Genomic DNA, 26,102 nt, shown 5'->3' on the forward strand with positions numbered 1-26,102 from the left:
GTAATCTGAACAGCCCGGTTCGGGCCCCCCCCTGCTTGCACCCGGGCACTACAGGACCCGCTTGCCCACGGTGCTGTGCCATTGCGCCCCCTGCTGGCGACTAGGGCAACTGCAGGGCCCTCTTGCTTGCAGTATAGTGGCGGCACGCCGCCTGCTGGCAGCTAGGGACATTGCAGGGCCCTCTTGCTCACATTGTAGTGGCAGCACACCCGCCTGCTGGCAGCTGGGGACACTGCCAGGCCCTCTTGCTCCAAGTGTAGTGGCGGCTGGCTCCCCTGCTGGCAGCTGGGGACACTGCCGGGCCCTCTTCCTTGCAGTGTAGTCAGGGCACGCCCTCTTCTGACCGCTGGGGGCACTACAAGATCCTCTTGCTCACAGTGTAGTGGCAGCACGCCCCCTGCTGGCAACCAGGGCACTGCACGGTCCTCTTGCTCATGGTGTGGTGCCCCTACGCCACCTCCTGGCAGCTAAGGACACTGCAGGGCCCTCTTGCTCACAGTGTAGTCGTCGTTCGCCCCCTGCTGGCAGCCAGTGACACTGCCAGGCCCTCTTGCTGGCAGTGTCGTGGCTGCAAGCCACCTGCAGGCAGATGGGGACTAGGCAGGGCCCTCTTGTTCCCGGTGTGATGGCTGGCGTCCCCTACTGGCCGCCTCCTGCACCACTTAAAGTCAGAGAGCCAGTCCCCATCAGTTCTGTAAATTAAAACTGAAAAGGAGCTATTACTGGGAAGAGCTGATGTCCCAGTTATTAACTTGGAAGAAAGATTTTCACCAAGAGGCAGTGCAAAGATGGAAGACAACTTCATTCAAAAGAAATACAGTGTAAAGAGCTTATTGTAGAAAAATAGGGAGGAGTGGGCTGATAGTGCATGAAAACAGCCTAAGAGTCCTGTGCGGGGAATTTTATTTTGGACTTCACATTCCTGCCTCTGTCTCAAGTCTCCGCCTGTTTTCTTTGGTTCTCCTGCTACTGCCTTAGGTCCCCAGCTTGCCCCACTTAGGCTTGTGGGACCTCCTTACTGTTGATTGAGGTACATGTGTGGTGATCAATCCGAATCCACTCTGGCACCAGCCTCCTTCCCGCCATCCCAGGCAGGCTGACAGCGGTCACGTTTGTATCTACTGCACCTTCCTCTTTTGAATGTCTTTCTCTGCCCTAATCTGTACTTATGGTGCCAGGTTTCTCTTAAGAATGTCCCCTTTGTCCTTCTTATCAGCATGTAGCTAGCAATATTCTGACATTTTTATTGCAGAGTGAATGATGATTGGGGCATCTTAAGAGAAGTTCTAGGGTGTTTCTGCGTAGGTACCTCTTCTCCCTCCTAACCACAATTGACAAGTGCCCATCCACTCTAGCACTAGAGATGCTACTAATATGTGCATTTTTGGGGTCCCTCCAGGTGAGCCTTCCCAGACTTCCCCTTTTCCAGGAGCTCCCCCTCCTGTTCATGTCTAGCTATCTACTCTAACAGAGCCCACTATCCTGTGTCTTTCCCAAAAATAGTCAGGGAATGATTAATTGGAAACCATAAGAAATGATATGCATGTAGATGAAAACTTTACAACTTACACAAATAATCACTCAAAATCATCCTTACACTAAAAATGCAAAACTATACAATTTCTAGAAGAAACTACAGAAGAAAAGCTATGTGCCTTTGCGTCTGGTAATGAATTTTAACAAATGACACACAAGGTTGATATACACAGAAGAAATGACAATGTGGATTTCTTAATATTTACAGTTTATACTCTGGAAGAGACCTTGTTTAGAGAACCAAAAGACAAGCCACATATGGAAGAAAATATTTGCAAAATACAGATCTGAGAATTTGTATTCAAAATATATTAAAAATTGTTAAAACTAAACAATAAGTTAAACAGCCCAATTAAAAATGCACACAGATCTGAACAGACACCTCAACAAAGAAGATCTACAGATGGCAAGTACACTTACAAAAAGATGTTCAACATACTAGAGACCTGAAAACCATAAAAAGCACAGCTGGTCTATATATAAGACCAAATATAAGACCAAATATAAGACCAAAATATGCCACCCCAAAATATAATGGTAGGAAACCAGAATATGCAACCCCAAAATATGTCCCTTTGGCTTAAGAATTATTCCAAGCTAATTATTTTGAAAAAAAAAATGCTAACAAAGGAAGTTGTGAAAACACAGTAGAAATTACTTGTGTAAGGAAAATTTACATCTATAAAGGAAATAACCATTTAATAACCTTTGTAATAACCTTTGTAATAAACCATTGTAATAACCTTACAATCCAAAAATAACATTCCTAAGTATTTTGACAACTACTTTGATGTTATTTCCAATCAAAACCTACCATGAAACCCCGTCTCTACCAAAAATACAAAAATTAGATGGGCATGACGGCATCTGCCTGTAGTCCCAGGTAATCAGGAGGCTGAGGAGGGAGGATCGTTTGCACCCAGGAGGTAGAGGTTGCCATGAGCTGAGATTGCACCTTTGCACTGCAGCCTGGATGACAGAGCCAGACCCTGTCTCAAAAAAAATTTTTTTAAAGGAAAACTATAGCCATTATAGCTTATCAGATTCTAGTCTTGTTTCTTGTTTCTGGGCTATTTTTACCCCTTTGTAAACTGGATCCTGCCATCTGATGAATTTTGTCCCACAATGATACTTGGGGAACAAGAAGCCAAGTATTGTCTCTCCTACTAATGTATCCATTGTCAGTTAATTTGAAGGTCTCCAACCCTGGAACAAAGTTAGAAGAGGAAGGTTCTGCTCCCCAAAATGCATAACCAAATTGTGGTACATTCATGTAATGGAATACTATTTAGCCATAGAAAGGAACAAGCTATCAACTGACACAAAGACATGAGTGAATCTTGCATGCACATTGCTAAATGGAAGAAGACAGTCTGAGGAGGATACACACAATGTGATCTCATTTAATGAGACACTGGAGAAGGCAAACTATACAGATGTGAAGCCATTGGCTCCATGGGGTGGGGGTTTGAAGCATTACCATATGATACTTTAATAGTGGGATATCTGCCACAATGCATTTGTCAAAATATGCAGAATTTTACAGCCAAATGGTTAAAGCAAACTCTATTCAAATTAAATACAATTACTCAGGATATGGAGTATCCCAGGACAGAATACATCATGTGAAAAAGAATTTATGCTACAAATTACTATGGTTTGGATGTGGTTTGTCCCCACAAAAACTCATGTTGAAATTTGACTCCCACTGTGTCAGTGTGGGGTGGTGGGGCCTAGTGGATGGTGTTTGGGTCGTGGGGACGGATCCCTCATGAATACATTAATGTCCTCCATGGGGGTGAGTGAGTTCTGTTCTCACAGGAATAGATAATTCCTGCAGGAGTAGGTAATTAAAAAGAGTCTGGCTTCCTTGGCTTCCCTCTTGCTTTCACTTCTGCTATGTGATCTCTGGGGCACCCCTTGCTCCCCTTCCACTTTCCACCATGAGGTGAAAAAGACTGAGGCCCCGCCAGATGCAACTGCCCAATCTCAGACATTCCAGCCACCAGTATTGTGAACCAAATGAACCTTTTTTACTTATAAATTACGCAGCCTCAGGTATTCTGTTACAGAACCACGAAATGGACTAAGACACAAATGTAGGTAAAAACTCACTGAAGGTGTAGGGAAAATGGTGTTGACCTAAGTCACTTTGAAAAGGAACAGAATCTGTAGGCTGAAGGCACATGAACTATACTTCATCATTGGATTCCACTTTATAAAGTTCTTTCCAACAAAAGCAATTGTGAACAATTGTAAAACCACAGTGTCTGTATCTGGAATAAAACAATGACTTACATAAGTCACAGATGGTGGGAACCAGGTTTCTCACTGTTGAAGTGGGAGATTACAAATTAGCAAGGCAAGAAGGCTAGAATGATTCATGTGATAGTAGATCAGAGGTGGAGACATCAACGTAAACTTATGTTTAGTTTAATATAGATACACACAGTTCTACATAGAAAACTTTATAATTAGGTGTGTATAGGTAGGTTAGACACACACATATACTTCCTAGCATTGCCAATGAGGGACAAGATACAATGTGCTCATTCAGCAGCCAGATGTAAGTTTTCCTACCATTCTGAAAGGAATCAGGCTCTTTGAAGAAATGTCTGATACTAGAACTGGGACAGTAAATATAGGAGCCAGGATAATCTGGAAGTATCAGAAAGTAAGTAAGTACTAAAAAATTTAAAATATATCAAAGAAAAATAAGAGCCAATAAAAACAGCTACTGATGGCCAACACAGGAATGAATTGTGCAACATAATACTGTAGTGTTGAATAATAACTAAAGCTTAAAGTCATTATCTAGGTGTCTGTATTTGTATACCTAGGTGAATAAGCAAATGGAGTTGCATAGAAATCTCCTTTGCAAAAGAATTCCAAATAATTGATGTAGACACTCAGCCACCAAGAAGGTGGAGCCAACTCCTCACTCCATAACTGTGGGCTCTGCATAGTGACTTGCTCCAAAAGAACACATGGACCCTAAACCCAAACCCGAACCCGAACCCTAACCTGAACCCGAACCCCTAACCCCTAACCCTAACCCTACCCTAACCCAACCCTAACCCAACCCTAACCGTAACCCTAACCCTAGCCCTAGCCCTAGCCCTAATCCCTAAGCCCTAAGCCCTAAGCCTAACCCCAACCCCAACCCCAACCCCAACCCCAACCCTAACCCTAACCCTTCCTCAGCCTCTCAACCTGCTTGGGTTACAGGTATGAGCCCCGGTGCCTGGCCAAACATTCCATTTTATATGCATATGCTAGGAATGAATAATCTCTAAACCAAATTATGAAAATTCTACCTTAAAAAATACCAATAGCAATATTATACTTAGGAATAAATGGAATGAAATGACAAGACTTAGATGAGGGAAATTATAAGACATTACTTAAGGAAATTAAACTCCCAATAAATGTAAAAACTTATCTTGTTTGTGGATTTGTAGACCACATTGTTAAGTTTCCCAAAGTACACGAAGCAATCCGTGGATTCAATGTTATTCCTACAAAAATCCCAAAGGCCTTGGGACAGAAGTGGATAAGCTGATCCTGATCACATCCCAATTTCAAATTTTATTACAAAGGAACAGTAATAAAAACAGTGGGATCCTCGCACAGGAATAAACAGAAAGATCAACTGAATTGAATTGGGAGTCCAGACAGAAAACAATACCTCTATGCTCAACTGATTTTAGACAAGGTCCATTACCAGTAAATTGGGGAAAGAATCCTGTCCTCAACAAGTGATGTAAGGCAACTTGCTATCCACATAAAGGGAAATGAAATTGTATCCTTACCTCATACCACATAAAAAATTAACCTACAATGGCTCAAAGACCAAAATAGGTGAAAACTAAAAACTCTGGAAGAAAACATACAGTTAAGCATTATGACCTTACATGTAGCAATAGTTTCTTACATCTGACACCAAAAGCACAGACCACAAAAGGAAAAATAAATCAATTTATTTCCTCAAAATTTACAACTTTTACGTCTCAGAAGACATGAAGAAAAAAGTTGAAAGACAAAATGTTATAATAGGAAAAACAACTGTCTTATAGTATACTCTCAACACTCAACACAGAACACTTCTGTTACCAGATACATCGGTTTTTTCTCCACACAGACCAAATCTTGGGTACCAGCTGGGTGTCCTACAGTGCAACCCAATTGTGACAGTAAATGGAGAAAGCATCAGACCCCACAGGCTAAGGACTCAGTCCTAGGAATACACGCCATGCCCCTTGTTGCTTGCAAATTTAAATGACAAACACAAGGATGGTAAAAAGAAAGTGACTTTATGCCAGAGCTTAGCTGAAGGGAACATACAGGCTCTTGCCTTAAGGGAAGCACTTCCACTTTCTGGGCAGAAAGCAGGGCTTTCGGACTTGCCAGAATGGCATGCAGGGGATGAGGTGAGGAGGTGCAGGGTCTATGGGACATGCTCTGATGTTTTCTCCATTAGGTGATCTTGCTAGCACCACCATGGGCAGAGCCAGGTTGTAAATTGACTGTTGTCTGCTGCCAATCTCCTGGTGGGGGAGAGATATGGAAGTGCCAGTTTGTTTCAAGGTTTGGTCCCTGGAACTTTTAAGTTATCACACAGTTGGAAAAGTTTGCAGTATAGGAAGTGTCTGGTGGAGAGACAGTAAAGCTTATAATTGCATTCCTAAAGAGCTAAGTGCAGGAACAGCAAAATGGTAAAACTAATTCATTTCTTCTGTAAGAAAATATGGGTACTCCGTTACAAGACTGTAACCACTTAAGGTGCCAACCACAAACAGTAGGTTCCCAGGTTACCTTCTGTCTGACTTTGCTACAGATTGGAGGCTCCCACAACACCCTTATTGGGTTCAGCAATTTGCTACATCACATTGCACAACCCATGAACGCAGTGTACTTACTATTCCTGACTTATTACCAAGGATCTTTTAAACGCTACAAATGAAAAGCCAGACGAAGAGATGCACAAGGTGAGGTATGTGGAAGGAACGCAGGCCTCCCATGCCCTCACCAGACATGATCCTCCCAGTATCTCCTGTGTTGGGAGAGCAACACAGATGCTCTCCCAACCCTGTCCTTTATTACACAGGCAAATTGGTTACGTCTGTGGCCATAGGTGATCAACTCAACCATCAGCACCTCTCCCCTTCACAGAGACGGGACGGGGGAAGAAATTTCAAATCCTCTAATGACAAGGTTGCTTCCCTTGGCAGCCAGCCCCACTGAGGCTATCCAGGTGCCCCCAGCCATCAATCATTTCATTAGAATACGAAAGACACATTACTTCGTACATTCCCGAGGCTTAGCGCTCTGTTTCAGGACACTGCAGCAGAGACCACACATTAACTCTTATTACGTTCCAACAACCTATAAAATGGAAGAAAATGTCGGCACATTAGATACTTCATTAGTGTCTGTTATCCAGAATGTATAAAGAACTTTTACAACTCCACAGCAAAGACAACCCAATCTAAAAATTGACAAAAGACTTTAATACACACTTCACCAACAAGCACATGAAAAGATGCTTAACATCATTACCATAATTAAAACCATGAAGAGATAACCCTTAACTCACACAAGAATAGTTATACTAAAAAATAACAAGTGTTGACAAAGATGTGCAGAAACTTGAACTCTTAAACACTGCTTGTGACAATATGTGACAATATGTGACAAAATGGTGCAGCCTACGTGTAAAATAATTTGATGTTTCTTCATAAAGTTACAAATAGATTTACCATATGACTCAATGATTCCATTCCTAGGTATATACCCCAAAGACCTGAAAACAGCTGTTCAAACAAAAACTTGTGTGCTCTTTAAATGTGTCAAGGTCATAAATATGCAGGAAACTCTGGGGAACAGTTCCAGGAAAACAAAACTGGATCCGAATGAAAAAAAAAAAAAAACACATTATACTCCCAAGTGTGGCACGAGGTAAAAGTGAAGTGAGTTTGTGCACCGAATTATCATGTAGGAACAACGCTGATTTCCTGATCTAGGGGTTATGTGGTAGTTACCTGGGAGAGTGTCCATGCTTTCAGTGCAATATACCAGAGTATTTTGTGTGACACTGCAAATCTGGTATGGCAATAACTGTTGGGGAATCTAAGGGAAGAAACAAGTTGTATTTTGTACTACTACTGGAAGTTGCTTAGAAATATGACATTATTGGAAAGTAAGTTATTTTTAAAACAAGCATGTCAATACCATGCCAGCAAAGCAGACACATCATCAAAATCCATTACAGAGGCTATAGTTCAGCCAAAGCTGTAAAACCCTTAAAAAAGTCTCAATGTCAACAGGGTCCACTTACTAGATATTATTCTATTTATTAGTATTAGAGGCCATTGTGTCAATATATTAGTGTTAGGGCATGGTATGGACATTTAGATTAGTGTTAGGGAATGGTGTGGATATTGTATTGGTGTTGGGAAATGGTGCAGATATTACATTAGTGTTAGGGCATGGTGTGGATATTATTACATTAGTATTAGAAGCGATGGTGTGGATTAGATGAGTATTAGGGCATGGTGTGGATATTATTACATTAGTATTAGAAGGGATGGTGTGAATTAGATGAGTGGTAGGGCACGGTGTGGATATTATTACATTAGTATTGGAAGCGATGGTCTGGACTAGATCAGTGATAGGGCATGATGTGGATATTACTACATTAGTACTGGAAGGGATGGTGTGGATTAGATCAGCGATAGGGCATGGTGTGGATATTATTACATTAGTATTAGAAGCGATGGTGTGCATTAGATCAGTGATAGGTCATGGTGTGGATATTATTACATTAGTATTAGAAGGGATGGTGTGGATAAGATGAGTGGTAGGGCATGGTGTGGATATTACTACATTAGTATTACAAGCGATGGTGTGGATTAGATCAGTGTAAGGGCATGGTGTGGATATTATTACATTAGTATTAGAAGCGATGGTGTGCATTAGATCAGTGATAGGGCATGGTGTGGATATTATTACATTAGTATTAGAAGGGATGGTGTGGATTAGATGAGTGGTAGGGCATGGTGTGGATATTATTACATTACTATTGGAAGTGATGGTGTGGATTACATCAGTGATAGGGCATGTTGTGGATATGATTACATTAGCTTTGGAAGCGATGGTGTGGACTAGATCAGTGATAGGGCATGATGTGGATATTATTACATTAGTATTGGAAGCGATGTTGTGGATTAGATCAGTGATAGGGCATGGTGTGGATATTATTACATTGGTATTGGAAGCGATGGTGTGGATTACATCAGTGTTAGGGCATGGTGTGGATATTATTACGTTAGTATTAGAAGCGATGGTGTGGATTAGATGAGTGTTAGGGCATGGTGTGGATATTATTACATTAGTAGCGGAAGCGATGGTGTTGATTAGATCAGTGATAGCGCAAGGTGTGGATATTATTACACTAGTATTGGAAGTGATGGTGTGGATTAGATCAGTGATAGGGCATGGTGTGGATATGATTACATTAGTATTAGAAGGGATGGTGTGGATTAGATGAGTGGTAGGGCATGGTGTGGATATTACTACATTAGTATTAGAAGCGATGGTGTGCATTATATCAGTGATAGGGCATGGTGTGGATATTATTACATTAGTATTAGAAGCGATGGTGTGGATTAGATGAGTGTTAGGGCATGGTGCGGATATTATTACATTAGTATTAGAAGCGATGCTGTGCATTACATTAGTGGTAGGGCATAATGTGGATATTATTACATTAGTATTAGAAGCGATGGTGTGCATTAGATCAGTGATAGGGCATGATGTGGATATTACTACATTAGTATTGGAAGTGATGGTGTGGATTAGATCAGTGATAGGGCATGGTGTGGATATTATTACATTAGTATTGGAAGCGATGGTGTGCATTAGATCAGTGATAGTGCATGGTGTGGACATGATTACATTAGTATTGGAAGCGATGGTGTGGACTAGATCAGTGATAGGGCATGATGTGGATATTACTACATTAGTATTGGAAGCGATGGTGTGCATTAGATCAGTGATAGGGCATGGTGTGCATATTATTACATTAGTATTGGAAGCGATGGTGTGGACTAGATCAGTGATAGGGCATGATGTGGATATTATTACATTAGTATTGGAAGCGATGGTGTGGACTAGATCAGTGATAGGGCATGGTGTGGATATTATTACATTACTATTGGAAGCGATGGTGTGGATTAGATCAGTGTTAGGGCATGGTGTGGATATTATTACATTAGTATTAGAAGTGATGGTGTGGATTAGATGAGTGATAGGGCATGCTGTGGATATTATTACATTAGTATTAGAAACAATGGTGTGGACTAGATCAGTGATAAGGCATGGTGTGGATATTATTACATTAGTATTGGAAGCGATGGTGTGGACTAGATCAGCGATAGGGCATGGTGTGGGTATTATTACATTAGTATTGGAAGCGATGGTGTGGATTAGATCAGTGTTAGGGCATGGTGTGGATATTATTACGTTAGTATTAGAAGCGATGGTGTGGATTAGATGAGTGTTATGGCATGCTGTGGATATTATTACATTAGTATTGGAAGCGATGGTGTGGACTAGATCAGTGATAGGGCATGGCGTGGATATTATTACATTAGTATTGGAAGCGATGGTGTGGATTAGATGAGTGTTAGGGCATGGTGTGGATATTATTACATTAGTATTGGAAGCGATGGTGTTGATTAGATCAGTGATAGCGCAAGGTGTGGATATTATTACATTTGTATTGGAAGTGATGGTGTGGATTAGATCAGTGACAGGTCATGGTGTGGATATTATTACATTAGTATTAGAAGGGATGGTGTGGATTAGATGAGTGGGAGGGCATGGTGTGGATATTACTTCATTAGTATTAGAAGCGATGGTGTGGATTAGATCAGTGTTAGGGCATGGTGTGGATATTATTACATTAGTATTAGAAGCGATGGTGTGCATTAGATCAGTGATAGGGCATGGTGTGTATATTATTACATTAGTATTAGAGGCGATGGTGTGGATTAGATGAGTGTTAGGGCACGGTGTGGATATTATTACATTAGTATTAGAAGCGATGGTGTGCATTAGATCAGTGATAGGGCATGATGTGGATATTATTACGTTAGTATTGGAAGCGATGGTGTGGATTAGATGAGTGTTAGGGCACGGTGTGGATATTATTACATTAGTATTAGAAGCGATGGTGTGCATTAGATCAGTGATAGGGCATGGTGTGGATATTATTACATTAGTATTAGAAGGGATGGTGTGGATTAGATGAGTTGTAGGGCATGGTGTGGATATTATTACATTACTATTGGAAGTGATGGTGTGGATTAGATCAGTGATAGGGCATGTTGTGGATATGATTACATTAGTATTGGAAGCGATGGTGTGGATTAGATGAGTGTTAGGGCCTGGTGTGGATATTATTACATTAGTATTGGAAGTGATGGTGTTGATTAGATCAGTGATAGGGCATGGTGTGGATATTATTACATTAGTATTGGAAGCGATGGTGTGGATTACCTCAGTGTTAGGGCATGGTGTGGATATTATTACGTTAGTATTAGAAGCGATGGTGTGGATTAGATGAGTGTTAGGGCATGGTGTGGATATTATTACATTAGTATTGGAAGCGATGGTGTGGATTAGAACAGTAATAGCGCAAGGTGTGGATATTATTACATTAGTATTGGAAGTTATGGTGTGGATTAGATCAGTGATAGGGCATGGTGTGGGTATTATTACATTAGTAGTAGAAGCGATGGTGTGCATTAGATCGGTGATAGGTCATGGTGTGGATATTATTTCGTTAGTATTAGAAGGGATGTTGTGGATTAGATGAGTGGTAGGGCATCGTGTGGATATTATTACATTAGTATTAGAAGGGATGGTGTGGATTAGATGAGTGGTAGGGCATGGTGTGGATATTATTACATTAGTATTAGAAGCAATGCTGTCCGTTAGATTAGTGGTAGGGCATGATGTGGATATTTTTACATTAGTATTAGAAGCAATGGTGTGCATTAGATCAGTGATAGGGCATGGTGTGGATATTATTACATTAGTATTAGAAGGGATGGTGTGGATTAGATGAGTTGTAGGGCATGGTGTGGATATTATTACATTACTATTGGAAGTGATGGTGTGGATTAGATCAGTGATAGGGCATGTTGTGGATATGATTACATTAGTATTGGAAGCGATGGTGTGGATTAGATGAGTGTTAGGGCCTGGTGTGGATATTATTACATTAGTATTGGAAGCGATGGTGTTGATTAGATCAGTGATAGGGCATGGTGTGGATATTATTACATTAGTATTGGAAGCGATGGTGTGGATTACCTCAGTGTTAGGGCATGGTGTGGATATTATTACGTTAGTATTAGAAGTGATGGTGTGGATTAGATGAGTGTTAGGGCATGGTGCGGATATTATTACATTAGTATTAGAAGCGATGCTGTGCATTACATTAGTGGTAGGGCATGATGTGGATATTATTACATTAGTATTAGAAGCGATGGTGTGCATTAGATCAGTGATAGGGCATGATGTGGATATTACTACATTAGTATTGGAAGTGATGGTGTGGATTAGATCAGTGATAGGGCATGGTGTGGATATTATTACATTAGTATTGGAAGCGATGGTGTGCATTAGATCAGTGATAGTGCATGGTGTGGACATGATTACATTAGTATTGGAAGCGATGGTGTGGACTAGATCAGTGATAGGGCATGATGTGGATATTACTACATTAGTATTGGAAGCGATGGTGTGGATTAGATCAATGATAGGGCATGGTGTGCATATTATTACATTAGTATTGGAAGCGATGGTGTGGACTAGATCAGTGATAGGGCATGATGTGGATATTATTACATTAGTATTGGAAGCGATGGTGTGGACTAGATCAGTGATAGGGCATGGTGTGGATATTATTACATTACTATTGGAAGCGATGGTGTGGATTAGATCAGTGTTAGGGCATGGTGTGGATATTATTACATTAGTATTAGAAGTGATGGTGTGGATTAGATGAGTGATAGGGCATGCTGTGGATATTATTACATTAGTATTAGAAACAATGGTGTGGACTAGATCAGTGATAAGGCATGGTGTGGATATTATTACATTAGTATTGGAAGCGATGGTGTGGACTAGATCAGCGATAGGGCATGGTGTGGGTATTATTACATTAGTATTGGAAGCGATGGTGTGGATTAGATCAGTGTTAGGGCATGGTGTGGATATTATTACGTTAGTATTAGAAGCGATGGTGTGGATTAGATGAGTGTTATGGCATGCTGTGGATATTATTACATTAGTATTGGAAGCGATGGTGTGGACTAGATCAGTGATAGGGCATGGCGTGGATATTATTACATTAGTATTGGAAGCGATGGTGTGGATTAGATGAGTGTTAGGGCATGGTGTGGATATTATTACATTAGTATTGGAAGCGATGGTGTTGATTAGATCAGTGATAGCGCAAGGTGTGGATATTATTACATTTGTATTGGAAGTGATGGTGTGGATTAGATCAGTGACAGGTCATGGTGTGGATATTATTACATTAGTATTAGAAGGGATGGTGTGGATTAGATGAGTGGGAGGGCATGGTGTGGATATTACTTCATTAGTATTAGAAGCGATGGTGTTGATTAAATCAGTGATAGCGCATGGTGTGGATATTATTACATTAGTATTAGAAGCGATGGTGTGCATTAGATCAGTGATAGGTCATGCTGTGGATATTATTACATTAGTATTAGAAGGGATGGTGTGGATTAGATGAGTGGGAGGGCATGGTGTGGATATTACTTCATTAGTATTAGAAGCGATGGTGTGGATTAGATCAGTGTTAGGGCATGGTGTGGATATTATTACATTAGTATTAGAAGCGATGGTGTGCATTAGATCAGTGATAGGGCATGGTGTGTATATTATTACATTAGTATTAGAGGCGATGGTGTGGATTAGATGAGTGTTAGGGCACGGTGTGGATATTATTACATTAGTATTAGAAGCGATGGTGTGCATTAGATCAGTGATAGGGCATGATGTGGATATTATTACGTTAGTATTAGAAGCGATGGTGTGCATTAGATCAGTGATAGGGCATGGTGTGGATATTATTACATTAGTATTAGAAGGGATGGTGTGGATTAGATGAGTTGTAGGGCATGGTGTGGATATTATTACATTACTATTGGAAGTGATGGTGTGGATTAGATCAGTGATAGGGCATGTTGTGGATATGATTACATTAGTATTGGAAGCGATGGTGTGGATTAGATGAGTGTTAGGGCCTGGTGTGGATATTATTACATTAGTATTGGAAGCGATGGTGTTGATTAGATCAGTGATAGGGCATGGTGTGGATATTATTACATTAGTATTGGAAGCGATGGTGTGGATTACCTCAGTGTTAGGGCATGGTGTGGATATTATTACGTTAGTATTAGAAGCGATGGTGTGGATTAGATGAGTGTTAGGGCATGGTGTGGATATTATTACATTAGTATTGGAAGCGATGGTGTGGATTAGATCAGTGATAGCGCAAGGTGTGGATATTATTACATTAGTATTGGAAGTTATGGTGTGGATTAGATCAGTGATAGGGCATGGTGTGGGTATTATTACATTAGTAGTAGAAGCGATGGTGTGCATTAGATTGGTGATAGGTCATGGTGTGGATATTATTTCATTAGTATTAGAAGGGATGTTGTGGATTAGATGAGTGGTAGGGCATCGTGTGGATATTATTACATTAGTATTTGAAGGGATGGTGTGGATTAGATGAGTGGTAGGGCATGGTGTGGATATTATTACATTAGTATTAGAAGCAATGCTGTCCGTTAGATTAGTGGTAGGGCATGATGTGGATATTTTTACATTAGTATTAGAAGCAATGGTGTGCATTAGATCAGTGATAGGGCATGGTGTGGATATTATTACATTAGTATTAGAAGGGATGGTGTGGATTAGATGAGTTGTAGGGCATGGTGTGGATATTATTACATTACTATTGGAAGTGATGGTGTGGATTAGATCAGTGATAGGGCATGTTGTGGATATGATTACATTAGTATTGGAAGCGATGGTGTGGATTAGATGAGTGTTAGGGCCTGGTGTGGATATTATTACATTAGTATTGGAAGCGATGGTGTTGATTAGATCAGTGATAGGGCATGGTGTGGATATTATTACATTAGTATTGGAAGCGATGGTGTGGATTACCTCAGTGTTAGGGCATGGTGTGGATATTATTACGTTAGTATTAGAAGCGATGGTGTGGATTAGATGAGTGTTAGGGCATGGTGTGGATATTATTACATTAGTATTGGAAGCGATGGTGTGGATTAGATCAGTGATAGCGCAAGGTGTGGATATTATTACATTAGTATTGGAAGTTATGGTGTGGATTAGATCAGTGATAGGGCATGGTGTGGGTATTATTACATTAGTAGTAGAAGCGATGGTGTGCATTAGATCGGTGATAGGTCATGGTGTGGATATTATTTCATTAGTATTAGAAGGGATGTTGTGGATTAGATGAGTGGTAGGGCATCGTGTGGATATTATTACATTAGTATTAGAAGGGATGGTGTGGATTAGATGAGTGGTAGGGCATGGTGTGGATATTATTACATTAGTATTAGAAGCAATGCTGTCCGTTAGATTAGTGGTAGGGCATGATGTGGATATTTTTACATTAGTATTAGAAGCAATGGTGTGCATTAGATCAGTGATAGGGCATGGTGTGGATATTATTACATTAGTATTAGAAGGGATGGTGTGGATTAGATGAGTTGTAGGGCATGGTGTGGATATTATTACATTACTATTGGAAGTGATGGTGTGGATTAGATCAGTGATAGGGCATGTTGTGGATATGATTACATTAGTATTGGAAGCGATGGTGTGGATTAGATGAGTGTTAGGGCCTGGTGTGGATATTATTACATTAGTATTGGAAGCGATGGTGTTGATTAGATCAGTGATAGGGCATGGTGTGGATATTATTACATTAGTATTGGAAGCGATGGTGTGGATTACCTCAGTGTTAGGGCATGGTGTGGATATTATTACGTTAGTATTAGAAGTGATGGTGTGGATTAGATGAGTGTTAGGGCATGGTGTGGATATTATTACATTAGTATTGGAAGCGATGGTGTGGATTAGATCAGTGATAGGGCATGGTGTGGGTATTATTACATTAGTAGTAGAAGCGATGGTGTGCATTAGATCGGTGATAGGTCATGGTGTGGATATTATTTCATTAGTATTAGAAGGGATGTTGTGGATTAGATGAGTGGTAGGGCATGGTGTGGATATTATTACATTAGTATTAGAAGGGATGGTGTGGATTAGATGAGTGGGAGGGCATGGTGTGGATATTATTACATTAGTATTGGAAGTGATGGTGTGGATTAGATCAGTGATAGGGCATGGTGTGGATATTATTACATTAGTATTGGAAGCGATGGTGTGGACTAGATCAGTGATAGGGCATGATGTGGATATTACTACATTAGTATTTGAAGCGATGGTGTGGATTAGATCAGTGATAGGGCATGGTGTGGATATTATTACATTAGTATTGGAAGCGATGGTGTGGATTAGATCAGTGATAGGGCATGGTGTGAATATTATTACATTAGTATTGGAAGCGATGGTGTGGACTAGATCAGTGATAGGGCATGGTGTGGATATTATTACATTAGTATTGGAAGCGATGGTGTGGATTACATCAGTGTTAGGGCATGGTGCGAATATTATATGGGTGTTAGGGCACGGTGTGGATATCATAGTAATGTAGAGCACAGTGTGATTATTATATTAGAGGCCACTGTAAGAATATATATTAGCAGCCACTGTGTCTTGGACGTTGACCATGATACTAGGGTATACTCCAAACAGTGAGATTTGGGGGTTTTATTTTTCTAGATTAATTTCTTCCTCTGCTGAGTACTCTAAAGACTCACTCCTTGGCACTCAGGGCCGTGGACAGGAGCTTTTTACTCACCAATGAAGAACACCAAATTAACATGACCCTCGTGCTGCCCTGAGGAAGTTGAAGCTCCTCGCTGCTTCTGGCACCTCAGCGGGAAGTTGGTTGGCGCGGGATCGCGCGCCCTCTGGTGGAGCGATGGTTCATCACAGACGCTCTTGCTCACAGTTTCTCGGCGGATGTGCGCCCCCTCCTGGCTGTCCTGAAATACCTATAAAATTCAATATTCAGTTTATTCAGTTTCATAATTTTGGAAATTCAAACCGAAATAAAGGCCACTATATCCATACCTTTCCCATAAATGGTGATGGAAGAATTATTTGGAAGCCATATAGAATGAAGTGACTCTATACACAAATTAAAACACAAAAACCTACTCAAAATAGTCCAGAGACTACAACTTGAAATGCAAAACTATAAATAATCTAAAAGAAAACCTAAGAGACATTGGATTTGGTGTTGAGTTTTAACACACAGCATCAAGTGCCAATTCGTGAAAATACTGAGAACAGACTTTATAAAACTAAATTTTCTACTATGAAAAACCCTATTCAGAGAACAAAAAGACAAGACACACTGTGAGAAGATATTTACAAAATACAAACGTGATTTTAAAAACTGTATTGAAAATACACAAACAACTCTTCAAACGAACACTAAGAAAACTAAAGGCCCAAATAAAACTGGGTAAATATCTGAACAGACATCCAGCCAAATAAAATATATAGATAGCAGGCCAGGTGTGTTGGCTCATGCCTATAACCCCAGCACTTTGGGAGGCTGAGGCGGGTGAGTCACCTGAGGTCAGGAATTTGAGATCAGCCCGGCCAACACAGTGATACCCCCTCTCTACTAAAAATACAAAAAATTTAGCCAGGCACGGTGGTGGGTGCCTGTAATCCCAGCTACTTGGGAGGCTGATGCAAGAGAATTGCTTGAACATCGGAGGTGGAGGTTGCAGTGAGCCAAGATCACGCCACTGCACTCCAGCCTGAGTGACAGAACAAGACTCTATCTCAATAAAAAAAAAAAGAAAAAAGAAAAAAAAGAAAATATACAGATAGCACATAATCACACAAAAGGATGCTCAATATATCTCATTAGGAGACTGGAAATTAAAATAATGCTGAGATATCACTGCACACCTAGTACAACTGTGGGACTCTTAAAAAAGCTCAACAGTAACAATTGGAGGTTGAAGAACAATAGGTACGGCCATTCATTACTGGCAGAATGCATGAATGGGTACAGCCACTTTGGGAAACAGTTTGACAGTTTTTCCCAAAGATAAACAAGTCTTACCTTACAATCCAACAAATGCACCCCTAAATTGTGTATGTTTAGACAGCTGCTATGAAAAATTATGTTCAAACAAAAACTAGCATGTAATTATATACGAGCCACTCTACTCATCATGGCCAAAACTTGAAGTAATCAGAACATTCTTCAATAGCTGAATGCATAATCAATTTGAAGTACAACCATGCAATGGAATGCCATTCACCAACAGAAAGGAATGAACTGTCAATCCATGAAAAGAAATGAATGAATCTTGCATCTATGTTGCTAAGTAAAGGGTGGCAGTATGAAGATGCTATACATTATATGACTCCATTCATATGACATTCTGGAAAAAGCACAACCAAAGAGATGATAGTCAGATCAGTGACTGTCTGGGGTGGGGATCTGAAGTATTCTGTATGCTACTTCAGTAGTGGATATCTGACAGTATGCATTTGATAAAACCCACAGAATTTTAATGCACAAAGAACAAATCACAATCTACACAAATTAAATTATTTAGGATGTGGAAGTATCTAAGGACAAAATACAGAGTGCAACCAAGAATCTAACTGTATTACCAATGTATGTTGCAAGTGGTGGGCCAAAGGTGCTGAGCTGGAAATGAGTAGAATCCATAGACTAAAAACAAAATGTACTATATACATGAACAGTGGACTCTATTTTATAAAGTTATTTCCCATAGGGATAATAGTTAATTTTGAAACCACTATATCTGTAAAAAGAAAAATAACCATGATTTTCCTCTATACTATGAACATTCCACTTTTAACAGCAAATTGTGGGGGGGGGGGGGGTGTTTCCCACACCAACCAATTTTCCAACTCTCTGGAAAACAATTGGGTATCCTGTAATTCAACTGTGACACTGATTACCTGGAGTTAGTATACACCCTACAGGTTAAGGGCTTAGTAACACCAGACTGTCCACAACCTCAGATGCCAATCACAAGTAATGAATCCCCAGTTTACCCAAACTTCTATATGACTTGGCTAGAAACTAGGCATTCCTACACCCCCTCTTCAGGTTTGACAATTTGCTATGATGGCTTATGGAACTAGGAAATACTTACTTATGTTTACCAGTTATTATGGTCTCAATGTGTGTACACCCCCACCCCAAATTCCTATTTTGAAATGTAATCCCCAAAGGGATGGTATTCAGAGATAACCGAGAGGTGATCGGATCATGAGGGTGCTGTCCTCATGAATGAAACCAGTGCCCTTATAAAAGCGTCTAGGAGCCCGTTTCCCCATTCTGCCATGTCACGACATGCTAGAAGGCACTATCTATGATAGATGAGCCCTCACTAGACATCAAATCTGTCAGCCTTGATCTGGAACTTTCCAAATTCCATATTTTAGGAATTTTTATGGAAGCTTCATCATGTAGACATGACAGATTATTAACTCAATTTCCAGTCCCTTCACACCCTCAAAGGATTGCATGTTAAGCTAAAAGTTACAACCTTCTTATCATGGCTTGGTCTTCCTGGTGACCATCCCCATCCTGAAACCATCCAGGAACCCACAGAGTGTCCTTATTAGAACAGAAGCCATTCCTATTATCCAGGAGATTCCAAGAGATTTAGGAACTCTGCGTCAGGAACCAGGGCCAAAGACCAAATATTAGAACACAAGATGCTCCTACTGTTCAGGAAATTGTAATAGTTTTAGGAGCTCTGTACCAGGAACTGCAGACACAGACCAAACATATATTTCTTATTAAGTCCCAACCTGGAATCTTGATCAAGAATGAATTCCTTGTTCCCAATGGTACAAGGGATGAAATAAATGGCAGATAGATAGTAGGAGCCAGGTTCCTCACTATTACAGTGAGAAGTTACAGATAAAAAATAGGGAAGCCTAGAATGATCTCTGTCATAATGAGTCAGAATATATATATACAACATAAGTATAAACTCACATTTAGCTTAACATATACACAGATGGTTCCACATAGAAACCTTTATAATTAAGTGGGTACATATAAGTTAGAAGACACACATATATTTCTTTGCACTGTCAGCTGTAAGTGTCATGATGCAATGACCACATTTAGTGTCCAGATGTAAGTTTTTCATACCATTCTCTAACAAAATAAATCAGGGCTATTAGAAGAAATAGCTGAAACTAGGACTGGGACAGAAAATATATGAGCCAGGGTACTTTTGAAGTAACAGAAATACATTATAAAAAAAACATGAAATTATGTAAAAGGAGCCAGTGGAAAGAGCTACCAATGGCCACAGGTATGAACAAAGAGCAACAAAATACTGTAGAATTAGATAACAACCAAAAGATTAAAGTAACTATCTGTGGATCCATACTGGTATAAATAAATGATTAAACAGATATGCAAATGGGCTGAATAGAAATCTCTTATACAGAAGAATTCCAAATACCTGATATAGACACTCAGCCATCAAGGAGGTGGGGCTAACTCCCCATTCCTTAAGTATGAGCTCTGCATGATGACTTCCTCCAAAAGCATACATACAATATAGACATGGGAAAAAAGTAACTTCACGGTGAAAAACCTGAAAACACTGCCTCAACCAAGTGATAAAAGTTAACATTAATGGTGATAACACATCTTGAGAGCATGAAGTGACTAGACTAGCACTTGCAAACCAAAAATAAAATTCAAAGATCTTTCCCACAACCACCTCTCCACCAGGGGACACCAAAGTTAACCTGGAAGACTGGTTCAGGCTATGATGGGAAAGAGATGGTCAGACATTCCTCAGTATGCCCTCCTCCCTTTTGGAATTCAGGAAAAGCCAATCAGCATTTAACATCAACACGACCTTAAATCTGATAAGAAACATTTACAATCTATTCTCTCTGAAGCCTGCTACCTGGAAGCTTCATCTCCATGATAAAACCTTGGTCTCCATAACCCCTTATCATAACCCAGACACTCCTTTCTATTGATAGTAAGTCTTTCAACAAACTGCCAATCAGAAAAATTTTAAAGGTACCTATAACCTGGAAGCCCCACCCCACCCTAATCCTTTGGGTTGTCCCACCTTTCTGGACCAAACCAATATATATCTTAAATACACTTGATTGATGTCTCCTATCTCCCTAAAATGTATAGAACCAACCTGCACCCCAACGACCTTGGGCACATGTTCTCAGGGTCTCCTGAGGGCTGTGTCATGGGCAATGGTCACTCATATTTGGCTCAGAATACATCTCTTCAAATATTTTACAGTCTTTGACTCTTTTTGCGGACACACTACACATCTGCTCTGCTTCCCCCAAACCCCTAAACCCAGGCTGATTATGAGAAAAACCCCAAGTAAACCACAATGGAGGACATTCTACACAATACCTCACCAATCCTCCTAACACTGTTTCAGGTCCTCAGAAGTAAAGTCTGAGAGACTGCCACAGCCAAGAAGAGCCTGACATGATGACTAAATGTCCTATAGGATCTTAGATAGGATCCTGGGAGAGAAAAAGGCAGAACTAAGGGAAACCAAATAAGATGTGAGCTTATTTAATAATACAGTAATATCCAGTCATTAACTATGACAAGAAATGATATAAGATGTTGGTCAGGAGTGGTGGCTCATGCCTGTAATCCCAGCACTTTGGGAGGCTGAGGCGGGCAGATCACCTAAGATCAGGAGTTCAAGACCAGCCTGGCCAACGTGGTGAAACCTCATCTCTACTAAAAATACAAAAATTAGCCGGGCGTGATGGCAGGCGCCTGTAATACCAGCTACTCAGGAGGCTGAGGCAGGAGAATTGCTTGAACCTGGGAGGCGGAGGTTGCAGTGAGCCGAGATCATGCCACTGCACTCCAGCCTGGTTGAGACTCTGTCTGAAAAAAAAAAAAAAAAAAAAAGATGTTAAACCTATCTGATACATGTTGATATGTTAAAAAGAGGGGAAACTAGGTTGCGTCTACATGGGAAATCTGCATTTTCTTCCCAATTTCTGTGTGAATCTAAAACTAATTTAAAATAAAACCTCTATTTAAAAATTGTAATTTTTTCAGATATCTGCTAAATTATTTCTACTAAAAATTATTAATTGGCAGTAACTACTCCTACTTTTAAAAACAAGAGCATTCATGATACTGCAAAGTAAATTATACAGACTAATACATACTTTCAAAGAAATGCCCCTTTTACATGTTTTATGTTAAGATAACATATATGTGTAAACATGGTCGTATCATTTTTCTTATGGTGTAGTTCACTCTCTAAGAAAGCTGGTCATCTTAGAACCAGGGAAAAAAATTCACATTTTGGAGACTATTTCAATTTACGGCTGGATGTTTTCAAAGTATGACTTTGTGGAAAAAAAAAAAAGTTCAAATTGATTCCTTGTGACTGGATCACTTATTCTAATGAATGCTTGCCTTTATTTTGTTTCCCAGCATTTCTTTCAGCTACGATACAACAGAAGCAAATATTTGCCACTGGAAAAAATATTCAAAGACACTCTTAGGTTAATCTATAGCTGATGACAGTCGGTCTAGTCTACATAGCAAGCAGCTTCAAGATATGATTATTTAGCTAAGCGGGAAATGGGACGTGACTGCTGCCTCATTCCCACGCCTCTCTGGACCTGATAATTTAGAGGAAGCTCACATTTGCAAGATAAAAATTTTCTTTTCCTTCTCAGTATTAAATATGCTGTCACAATAGAAGAAAGCTTTACTGACTTCTTAAATGATGTGTTGAGACCGGAAACCTAAAATGATAGTTACTGAGAATAGTGCTAAAGCCCTAAGTTTTTAGTCACACCCTCACCTAGGTAGGAACCTAACCAAAAGGGGAGAACTGTTGAACAAATTACGGGAGGTCATTGTTTTGGTCACAACTCCTGCAAGAGGCCACACTGAGCAGGCAAAACCAGAATGGAGACACTCACGCTGAATGACACACAACGAAGCTGAAACTTTAAGGAAGTAGATAGATCCCAAAAGAGCTCCCTTTTTCCTTGAAGAGATTCCAGTCTACCTGAGTCAGCATAAAGAAGTCCCCTCTGCTTTAATTCTTACCAAAACAAGTAACTTGAAGTAATCTGATATTAACAAATCAGTTGTTATTTTCTATTGCTCTATTTCCGCCTTACACAACACAGTGTTCTGCTATTGCCCAGAGGGCACTGAGACCAAATAAAAGTTGAAAATGCCACACTGAAAGCAAATAAGTCCTAATAACTCAACTTACAACGATAACAAAGAGTGACACCAATGCCCAAAGTTTTGATCAATATCTCAAAATTGAGAGGCTGACCAAAAGGGAGGAATTCTTACATCAAACAACATTTGGGCTTTAGAAGCCTCCCAAGGAGCCCTTGTAAAGAGTCGCGGCTGGGCACCGTGGCTCACGCCTGTAATCCCGGCACTTTGGGAGGCCGAGACGGGTGGCTCATGAGGTCAGGAAATCGAGACCATCATGGCTTACAAGGTGAAACCCAGTCTCTACTAAAAAAAAAAATACAAAAAAATTAGCGGGACTTGGTGGCGGCAGCCTGCAGTCCCAGCTACTCGGGAGGCCGGGACAGGAGAATGGCATGAACCCGGGAGGCGGAGCTTGCTGTGAGCTGAGATCGCGCCACTGCACTCCAGAGCGAGACTCCGCCTAAAAAAAAAAAAAAAGAAGAAGAAGAAGAAGAATCGCAACCTAATTTACTATAGAAACAAACTGAAAACCTGACTTGGGAATGTATCATTGTAACAAATAGCGGCGGTTCAGCCAATCACATCAGCCGAGTGTCAGTCAATGGCCGGCAGCCAGCTGTTCAAAACAAGTTCCAAGAAGGCAAATCCGGGCTGTAACCAGGTCTGTAACCAATCCAGCCACCTCTATACCTCACTTCTGTTTTCTGTATGTCACTTTTTTTCTCTGGCTATAAATTTAACCTGCACATATTGTGTGGCAGATCATTCTGAACCATTTTTGGTCTGGACTGCTGCCTGATTCTAGAACCACAAAAAAAAAGCCAATTAAGATCTGCAAACGCACATTTGTTGTAATTTTGTATTTTAACAGTTGTGCCCTACAAAAGACATTAAGCTGAAATTAATCAAAAATCATTTACGGTCATGATTAGGTCATAAAAAATTGTCAAACATAACAATTCTTCAAAAAAAGCTAAAAAGTATTTTTTAAAAATATTGTTGATGGAAAAAAGAGTGCAAAAGTAGGTAGGAAAATTATGTACAAAACTAAAAACAGAGGAGAAATTAAAAGTCAAATAATTGCATCAAACTGGAAACCTAGAAAAAATGGGTGATTTCCTAGTAAAAATACACATTAACAAAATGGGCACTGAAATAAGGCAACTATGAATATACCAATTAGCATAGAAAAGCTAAGAAAGGTCCTTAAAGATCTCCCAGTGGAAAAAGGCCCCAGGACCATCTGGGTCCATAGCTTAGTGTAAGCTGACTTAACTAAATGTGATTTTACACTCATGCATTGCATACATATGATGGTGGTCCCATGAGATAAAAATGGAGCTGAAAAATTCCTTCCTGGCCATCTTGTCATAAGCTCATGGCTCAAAGCATTACCTTTTCTCTGTTTTGATACCATGAAAGGAAAATAAATCTCAGGACCCCCAAATCACTAAGCCAAGGGAAAAGTCAAGCTGGGAGCTCGGTCAGGCAAACCTGCCCTCATTCTATTCCTAAGATAGCTACAAAGATAAAAAGCTACATACCTCACTCACAATTTGCCCACAAAGAATTTCCTTTTGGACAAAGGACAGACAGCACTCAAAGTCATCCCTCACCTGAGACAGATGCATATCTGATTGCTTCCTCTGCCCTATTATTTATGTAAAAATGCAGATTCATTGAGCCAGACTAAATTGTGTATTCAGTGGAAGGCTGATCAAGGATTCAAAAGAATGCAACCTTTTGTCTCCAACCTACTTCTGACCTGGAAGCACCCCCACTTCCTGCTTCCAGTTGTCCCGCCTTACTGGGCCAAATGACTGTATATCTTACACGTCTCATCTATTCCTAAAATGTACAAAAGCAAGCTCTACCCTGGCCACCTTGGACACATGTCGTCAGGACCTCCTGAGGCTGTGTCAAGGGTGTGTCCTTAATCTTGGCAAAATAAGCTTTCTAAATTGACTGAGACCTGTCTCAGATATTCTGGGATCACAATCTACAATCACCATGGTGTTATAGTTGACTGCAGCATTCAGTACAGAGACATGCTGTACAGGTTCGTAGCCTGGGAGCAATAGGCTATACTATGTAACTTAGGTGTGGAGTGGGCTACACCATTTAAGTTTTATAAGGACACTCTACAGTGTTCACACAAAGATGAAATCACCTAAGGATAGATTTCTCAGAAAGTATAACATCGTTACGAGATGCCTGAGTGTACTTTAAATGGTCAAAGCCTAGGAGAAAAAAAGAAACTTAACTCTTGTTATGGGTTAATAACAAAGCTTAAGAGAGTTAACATAGTTCATCTAACCTAAGATGCCAATAATTAAAAAACATTATTTTATGCACCATCACAAATAGGTTGCCAATTAAACCGACTTTCTGAATAACACACAAATGTGAATTTACTTCTATTAATGCCAGGAAAGTAAAATGAAAAATAAATTATGGTTTTGACATGTTAAAGCAAATAAGGCGGGGGTTAGCCTGAGGCCTTCCCTAAGCAAACAGAAACCGAACTTGGAGGCATTTGAACTGACTTAAAAAAATTAACAAACCAACCACAGTCAATGCCAAAAAGCTCAGCAGCCAGTTGGCTGTATGACTAGGGACGCTGAGGGAACCATCCCCACAACAGGCGGTCGCCTAGCTGGAGCCACTGAGGAGCCTCACTTAGGGGCCACCCTAAGAGCTCAAAGCCCCAAGCCGATTTCCGTTCTGGTGCTTCCTGCGTGATTCATGAACCATTCCTTTGCTGAAATAAACTCCGCTTAAATTTATTTTACCTAAAATCCTTTTAACAGACAAAGTCCAGTATTTACACTTAAAATACGGTTGTGAAAACTCACATCTACATCTGCTCTTCAATATTTTTCAAGTACTTTAACACTCTAAGAAAAACGAGCCACTGGAACGCAAATAAAAGCAAGTCGTGGGGTGCGCGACTCCCTGGGGCTCTCCATGTTGCCCTCAGGGTTTCTCCCTTCTCTGTCCCGGATCCACCCCAAACAAACCCATATTGGTCAAAAATTAAAAAATGAAACAACTCAGGTATGCT

At 40.3% G+C, this 26,102-nt stretch overlaps 1 protein-coding gene across 1 annotated transcript in view; it reads right to left on the minus strand.

Annotated features, from left to right (window-relative positions):
- Nucleotides 1-5,496: 5,496 nt before the first annotated feature.
- LOC129393701 (tubulin beta-8 chain-like) overlaps nucleotides 5,497-26,102 on the minus strand; it is a 33,785-nt gene continuing 13,179 nt past the window's right edge. Inside the window, 2 exon segments of the mRNA XM_063598104.1 lie at nucleotides 5,497-6,921; nucleotides 16,604-16,799. The gene's annotated coding sequence lies outside the window, so the exon portion shown is untranslated.

The sequence above is a fragment of the Pan paniscus genome, chromosome 18 (assembly GCF_029289425.2).
Source record: "Pan paniscus chromosome 18, NHGRI_mPanPan1-v2.0_pri, whole genome shotgun sequence".
Lineage (NCBI taxonomy): Eukaryota > Metazoa > Chordata > Mammalia > Primates > Hominidae > Pan > Pan paniscus.